The 8,244-nt window shown below is 38.3% G+C and overlaps 1 protein-coding gene across 1 annotated transcript in view; it reads left to right on the top strand.

Moving 5' to 3' along the window:
* Positions 1 to 6,103: 6,103 nt before the first annotated feature.
* The window catches only part of CNTN1 (contactin 1), a 178,728-nt gene continuing 176,587 nt past the window's right edge, over positions 6,104 to 8,244 (top strand). The window contains exon 1 of the mRNA XM_014964133.1: positions 6,104 to 6,146. The gene's annotated coding sequence lies outside the window, so the exon portion shown is untranslated. The remainder of the gene's footprint in view (positions 6,147 to 8,244) is intronic.

Here is an 8,244-nt window from a genome sequence, read left to right as displayed (position 1 = left end):
ATTTCAGACATTTTAGAAGATCTCGTGGGTATTAAAAGGTTGAAGGGAAGATTTTCTAAGAAACCGAAGTTTCTAGAACTTCCTGGAAAACGTGAATGAGGGGTTCAATACGAGGGGTTGCATAAATTGGACTTGTGCATATGAAATATATTATCAAAACGCTATTTCAGACATTTTAGAAGATCTTGTGGGTATTAAAAGGTTGAAGAGAAGATTTTCTAAGAAACAGAAGTTTCTAGAACTTCCTGGAAAATGTGAATGAGGTCTTTGGAAACCGACTTGGTCAAATTTCCAACTTTGCTGACCTCTCCGACTTGCCTGTTTTTCTGGAAGAGTAACCGCTTGCTTGTCCCAGACAAAACCTCCATACAAGGAATCCTGCCGTCAGTGAAACCATTGGCTGATTTCCTTTGGCAGGGCCAAGAGACTCTTTTCCTGTTGTTCGTGTTGTTCCTTAGCAAATTCTGAAACTGCCATTTAAGACACACAGCCTCCGTGGAGCAGTTATTGCAAAAGGTTACTTTGACTTTTTATGACAGGTGGGTGTATTACTGTTATAAATTCACTAGCCTTCAGTAAATTCAGATAGAAAAAATTACCATATGATAAATTGCTTGCAAAAACACTCTGTTAGAAGAAGGTAATTTAGGCAGCAGAGCAAGACACTTAGGAAGCATCCTTTGTGGTTGCCCGTGCAATGCGGGTGAGTAAACAGAACAGTTGTTCTTTGAGGGGCTGGGGCTCTGCTCCTCTGCAGAACCTGTTCCTCCTTCCCCTGGAGGGTCAGAGAATGTCTCCCATAGGGGGTTATGCTAGGAAAGGAGGAAGGAGGAGGTGGCCCAGTGCTTGGGGTGATGGTTTGGGCAAGGTGTGCCTTCTTGGGTCACTCTGTCTCCAGCCCCAGCACTTCCAGTCTGCTGCCTGTTTCTCCTGCTTCTGGAGCCAGGGTTGGGCTGGGAGAGTGCACTGATGGGTCTGCAGGCTCCCAGTCTGGTGGGGAAACCTACTTTGGGTTCTCCAGTGCTACCTCTGTAGCGTTCCCAGAAAGATCACGGACAGTTGGAATCTTGTGTTCTATATTTTGTGATTTATTTTTTTTTCCTTTTATATGAGGAAAACATTTGCTAAGCAGCTTCCTGACATCCGAATTTAAAGGGAAAAAAAAAAGGAAAAGAACAAGAAGGGAATAAGCTCTGGGCGTGCATTACAAATTGCTAAGGATGGGAACTAAAGCAAGACAACTGGTGTAAAATTCAAGTAGCATCTGAACCAACCATTTAATTTATAATTTTCTAACAGTGTGAAATAAATTTATGTGTGCTTTGTCTGACTTTCTTTTTTATGGCACCTACGATTTTTCAGGTATATCTTTGACATTACTACCCAAACTGTAACTTAAGAGGGCAAAAAAGGAAGATTTCTTAAATACTACTATCTTTTCAAGCCACAAAGCTGGATCTCTCATCTAATGTTTTGTACCATTCTTGTGTTGGTTGTATCTCCTGTATTTTGCTGGAGTTATATTCTTGCTAGCACTATGAGACTACATTCTTACCTACTGTTTGTATAGGTCAAGGAGTACTCATACTGGCATCTGTTCTTGGGTAATGCATAGACAGGGCAAGAATTTGCTTTACCTTTTTTTTGAAAGGTATGGAAGAACTTTTATACATTTCTAATACAATTTCTCGTTCACTGTAATTTTTGAGCTTTTTGTTCACTTCATTTTCTATTGTAAGCGGTAAGAGCAATTTGAACTTTCTAGCTATTATAACAGACTACATAAAGAGCTAAGCTACATAATCTTGCCATTTTCAAGCATTTTGGTGCTGTTTCTTTTTTTGTGAAGGACTTGTGGGAAAGGCCATATGTGTTCAAATATGAAAACAGACACTTAAAAGGATTAGGTGAAAATGCAGAGGAAGGCTTTTTGGAAAGGAGGCAAATTATCACTAACAGCTTTGACAAAAGCTACTAGAAAAATGCCAGAGGTCCATACTGTTCTGAGTCAGAGCTTAAATCTGAATTTAATTTATGCCTTTAGAAATTCTTTGTCTAATGGTTGGTACTAAGGTCATTTTTTTTAGTGTGACAAACTAGCGTATTGATTTTCAATTGAACCTTAATATCTCTAGATAGATAACAGCTTTTTGTCTCTTTGGGGCTTGGAAAATCTAAGCTCCTTGACATGCACAAAAAGCATTGCGTTTTGTATTTATACAGGACTCTGAATACTGTATTCTCATCCAGAAGCCATTCCTAAGTAGATAATAGTATCTTTCTGATAGAAACATCTTTCAGTTTGGTAAAGTTGTAATTTTCTCCATGTTTCTTTTCCATTGGTGATGTTTTACATGACATTCTTCCTATAGTGTACTCTGCAATAAATTCATATATATATAATAAGTATTACAAGAAAGCTTTTTTTCTGAGCAGAGGTTCATATATAATGACCCTTTTTTGCCATTGCTGTGCACATCCAGTGCCTGGTGCTAAACTGATGGGTCCTTTCCGTAAGAAAGTCTGAAAGTGGCTTTTTCAAGAACTAGTCATGATGACTAAGGCATTATTTAGTTCAGCAGTAATATTTGTCCATCGCAGTCCTCTGTCTTGTCTCACACTATGATGGAGGCTGAAGGAGGCTGAAGAAGTGAATTTAGGTCTGCAAAGATGATCTAAATTTTTGTGTGGTTGTCTATAAATTTTCATGTATGGAGATTCAGGCAAATTATTTCATTTCTGTTTACAGCCCACTGTGAATGGGAAAAGTGGGATAAAATTGAAAAAAAAAACAAAACAACCTTCTGCCTGTCCTCATTATGTTATGAGCTGAAATAATCAATTCACATTTTCATAATACCTGATGCAATATTGTCTCATAAAATGGAAAAATCAGGTGGAAGTACCATGGCTTTCCCAACGATTCAGTGGCTTAATTCAGGTATGAATACATATGAATAATGATACTTCCAGTGTCATTGCTTAAATATGAGAAAGAGGAGTATACTGTGAAGGTTCTCAGAGTCGTCTGTGGAAAATGGCTTATTCTGTCATCAAGTAGAGAATCCTGCTGGAGCATCTTCCCTCCGACCTGCTGTGCCTGTGGCAGCACAGAGGTCTGAACAGTTTGGCTTGCACCCAGAGGCAAGAAAGGGCATCCCCTGGGATGTCTTCAGGCCTGGGTATTGTCTGAGCACATTCAAACTGCCAGCACTTGCCTGATTTCTGAAAGAGATTTTTAATAGGTGTCAACAAATTCTCTTTCTGGAGAGTAAAAGACAGAAAAATACTCAAGTTTCTAGGCCTGTCTCCCTTATATTTGTGGGCTCAGGCCTACAGAGCTCTTTCGTTTTTAGACCTCTCTGAATCTGTGTTTGGTTTTACTGGTGTGGTTCTTTTTTTTTTTTTCCTCTCACTTAAGTCATGTAGAGTACAACAGAGCAAGAATCCTTCATCCCATTTCCTATGTTCTGTCCATAAGCATCCAGTGCTCGCCATTGTCCAGGTCAATATACCAAGCTAGAAGGACCCCTCCTCTCACCCTCTGTCTATGTACTGTATTCTTCAGCAGATCAGTTTAAAAATTATGATGGTCCTATAAGAAAGATTTATATTGTGTTCTAAACTTGAACGGATAAACATTTTTAATTTGCAGTTTCTCAGACTATTCCTGGATCTACTAACAGCTCCATTCTAGATACTCTCTGTTTTGTTTTAAATCTAAACAACACAATGCTCTGCCTCACAGTATTTCTGTAGTCCATCTGCATCTCACACCTGTAAGATGAATTTCTAGTTCCCTAATGTCCATAATCTGTCTTTTTATTCTAGCAACTGTCTTGGTTTGACAGGCTTTTCCATAATTTGTAGTTTACTAAAGGAAAATATAAAACTTCAGAGGTGCAATGCTCACAAATGATGGAATAATAATATCCAGAGTTACTAATGAAAGGGAAGGAAGGTGTTAACAGCTACCACACTTTACCTCTAACCAAGTGTTGCCCTGTTGAGTACAAAGTTAATGTCTGTTGCTTTATTTAACCTTTTTTTGCCTCCTACATTTCACAGCAATTGTAAGCTTCAGTTGAAAGAAATGAATGTAAGCTATTAACAAGTGCAGACTTTGGTGAAACACAGACGGATCTTGGAAAATAATATATAGAGAATCATAGAAAGACTATTGTATGGTGCTGTTAGGGTGTTGTGCTGAATATGATGGGGATAGTTCTCAAGCCCTTACTTTAGAAAAATACATTGTTTTTCCGTCAGTTGACAGAACTTCAACAAGAAATTGACATTCTTTAAATGCTTGTCATTTCAGAAAACCATTCAGAACCTTGAGGTTGTTTTTTTTGTGTTCTAGTTTATTTTCCATCTCAGCTAATAAATGATGAAGTAAACATAAACCTTCATATTAAGTGTTGGAAAAAAAATACCGAATGTGTGCTATTGTCCTGATGATGTACTCAATAACTTGTTACCGCAAGAACTTCCTACTTGAGATAGATATGTTGCTTGAAAATCAGTTTTTAGAGTTACTAAGACTTATGACCATGCAAATATGTACTCAGCAAGGCAGGGAATGAAGACAAAGATTTAGGCATGACAAAGTGAGTCTTTTTGGGTATATGGCTCTGTAAGATTAGTCGGAATTATTTTGTCCATGGAATCTCAGAAGTAGTTTACAAGGATGTAGAAATAATAGAAATGTTCCTTATAGGTGGGGAATATCTGATATTCTCTGCAGGTCAGCAGCAGAAGAAGAATTAAATCCCAATGTCTTAACCATGTGCACTTACTTTATAAGAGGGAGAAGAGATGAGCCTGGAAGCACAGCCATCGTCTTTCTCCTCTCAGCACAGTGAAAAGACTGGGACATTAAACTTGGGGAGATACGGTGCCACAAGAAAGTTATATCTCTTTACATAGACATGCAGCATGTGGAAAGCAATAGAATTCTGAGAAATTATTACATTTCCAGTCTTGTAAACCGTCATCAAAACACTGAAGGGGTTTGCATGGCAGTAAATCAGAGCAGAAGAGAAACAGCAGTGAGCGTACCTTGACTAAGCTGCTGACAGAGTAGTATAGTTTTGGAGTCTGAGTGCTTGGGTCTTTTTTGTCACCCATGGAATTAGCAATTGGACCTTATGCATCTAAAATATTCCTTACCTCACATTCACATACTTTAAATCATTGTCCACTTAGCTATTAAAAGTTCTTTGTATAATAGGGATGAACTACAGTTACAAAAGAAAATACAGGCATGGGAGTGAGCTGGAAATCTGTTAATTTATGTAGCCAACTTCTGAAGTGAGTACTCTGTATCGAATGATGTGTTTGGGTTGCGATTGATCTTTGGAAGCATTTGAAAAATTGCAAGTAGTGACAATGTAGTCAACTGTAATCCAAGTTCCTACCTTGGATGCACTGATCCAGATGTATAGTGTATATTACACCCAAATGCTAAGAGAGGAAATGGAGATTTGGAGGTAGTTTGACAGTATTTGCGGCTGTTAATCGGAGGTGGTCTGGGAAGAATAGATCAAGCAGAAATTGAGTAAAGATTTTTTTAATCTTTCTGGAAGGGCATGCCAAAATTTGCTGGATGGAGTCAATTATAAGGAGAGATCAGAAGAGATACTATAAAGGGAAGAATGAAATGTGTTGGAGAAATAGGAATTTGGTGATGGTATATCAGCATGTATCTGAGCAGGCATTTCAGCGTAATTTACTGCAGGAGAGAGCTCTGGGATCAAGTTTTTGTGATAAGGTATTAATGATTTTAAAAATAACTAAATGTGCACCCAAGCTTATTTTTAAAGGCAGTCTTTAATAGCTTGTATAACAAGTAATCAGGAAAATTAAAACCACACAAGCTTACTCTGCTTTTGAAGTTTAATTATGGTAGCATTTCATTAATATGTCTTATCTTTATGCAAGAAGGTGACTACCTGGAAACCCACATGTTTATGAATTTCAGGAAAAGCTGATTATAAGAGAATGTTATGAAAATACGCATAACAATTTCTAACAGAACTGGTACTTGAAAAATTAAGCGTTGAGCAAACAACTGAACCATGTCTTTTTTGAATTCTAGATATTGCCTTTGGATCTGCATTGAGAAAGACTCCACCGTATTAGAGGTTGGTGACTTTTTTTTTTTTTTGAGTTCTTACATCCAGTTTTAAAATAATTATTTATTACCAGGTTGAAGTAATGAAGTGAAAGATATGTGCTTCATATTAGCAAATTATTAGTCCCAGTGCAATGGAAAAAGTGGTAAAAAATCATTAACTCAGAAATTTTTGATGGACTAATGCACAAAAGCAGTGTTGTGCTTTTGACCTCATCAGCGTGGCTAGTTTTAAAATGTTAGCTATATTGAAATATAACATTTTAGCATTGGGTCTACTAGCAAGGTTTTTTTGATTCAAATGCTTCTCTGGTTTGAATTGATGTTTCATATGTATATCTCTCAGTTCCTATTTGAAGGTTGGAGCAGTCTGTACTTCTGAGATGGCATCTACCATGAAAGCTAAACCATATAACATTTTTATATATATAATACAGAAGCATAGGACCTGATCTGTATTTTTGTTGACCGTTCAGAAGTGACCTACTGTGTTCTACAATGTGCATGTGTTTGAAACATGGAAGGTGGTACCTGCTGATCAGGATAGAGCAGGCTAAAGCCCATCCTGACTTGGCTTTATGTAGGTGTTGCTGGGCAATTGGAAGCCCATAGCTCAGTGATTATTTGTATTCACTATATGAAGGTGGAGTAAGTTTGGATTACCTCTAAAGTCACGTTAACACTGCAGTGTGCAACACTACGTGCCTCTGATGAAGCATCTGGTGGAACAGCGGCAGCTCAGCTCTGTGTAGTGATTTATAATCCATCTAGGTGCATATTGGAGTATGCTTAGATTTTCATTAGGGGTATGCAGGCATTATTTCCCCCTCCACAGAGATCCCTTAAAGATTGCATTAAGTTAATGTATGTTAAGAGTATCATTCAAGTAAGAACATCAACAAGAGACATTGTAATACAATTTTGGAAATGGTTTTCAGTGTATGGTTTGAAATGCTTGAAGTGAAATCCACTATTCTGTTGTAGAACAGGACCAGAGGAAGTCACGGTTCCTCATGGCAAAACATGGCTCCTTGGCTTAAAGTTATTTATTCATCTAAACTGACATGTTTAGATTCTGTGTCTTTTACTTTCTATAACTTCGTTAATTCTGCTGCTAGACGAGGAAGGCACCATCTCAGAGTAGTGCTATAGTAAATCCTGTAGGTATCTACTTTTAGCCCACATCCTTCTGGGAGGCTGAACTTTAGTGTCTTTGAATGATATATTGACAAACTGTTTTGCTGAATATTTGTGTAGTACTGGACCCAAGAGGTCTGTGCATTACAAGCAAATAAGAATAATTCTTCTTATGCATTGTGGGTTTTCTGTGAAATACCTCCTTGCATTTATGTTTTGCATACTGCTTCCGTTAATTTAATGAATAAATTAACGTCAATCAGACTTAATTTTGTAGTCTGTTAGCTAACCTGTCTGAAAAAATAGTCCAAAATTTCTGGTTTTATTGTTTAATTCATTGATATAGAGTAAAATATTTAACTGGTTTGTCTGTTTACAAATTGCAATGTAATGACTTTTTGTGTACTGTATTGTGCCTTCTTTTCCTCAGTTTTCACTGTTAGGACTGCCCCTCATGAATCTGTGACCTTGGAGGCAAGGGGGATGGTATGGAGAGAGGAAATTTTTCCTCAAGTAGATGAGGAACAGGTTCGGGCCCACTTGGCCAAACTGGACATTCATAAGTCCATGGGCCCTGATGGGTTGCACCCACGAGTGCTGAGGGAGCTGGCAGACGTTATTGCTGGACCACTCTCGATCATCTTTGAGAAGTCGTGGAGAACAGGAGAGGTGCCTGAGGACTGGAGGAAGGCCAACATCACTCCAGTCTTCAAAAAGGGCAAGAAGGAGGACCCTGGGAACTACAGACCAGTTAGTCTCACCTCTGTCCCTGGGAAGGTGATGGAGAGACTCATACTAGATGTCATCTCCAAACAAGTTGAAGAGTGGGGGGTTATTGGAAGTGGGCAACACGGGTTTACCAAGGGTAAATCATGTATGACCAATCTGATAGCCTTCTATGATGCCATAACCGGTTGGTTGGATGAGGGGAGGGCAGCAGATGTCATCTACCTTGACTTCAGCAAGGCTTT

This window comes from Calidris pugnax, unplaced genomic scaffold (assembly GCF_001431845.1).
Source record: "Calidris pugnax isolate Ruff unplaced genomic scaffold, ASM143184v1 scaffold44, whole genome shotgun sequence".
Classification (NCBI taxonomy): domain Eukaryota; kingdom Metazoa; phylum Chordata; class Aves; order Charadriiformes; family Scolopacidae; genus Calidris; species Calidris pugnax.
The sequence above is the reverse complement of the archived record's forward strand: the minus strand, read 5'-3'. Positions and strand labels throughout refer to the sequence as shown.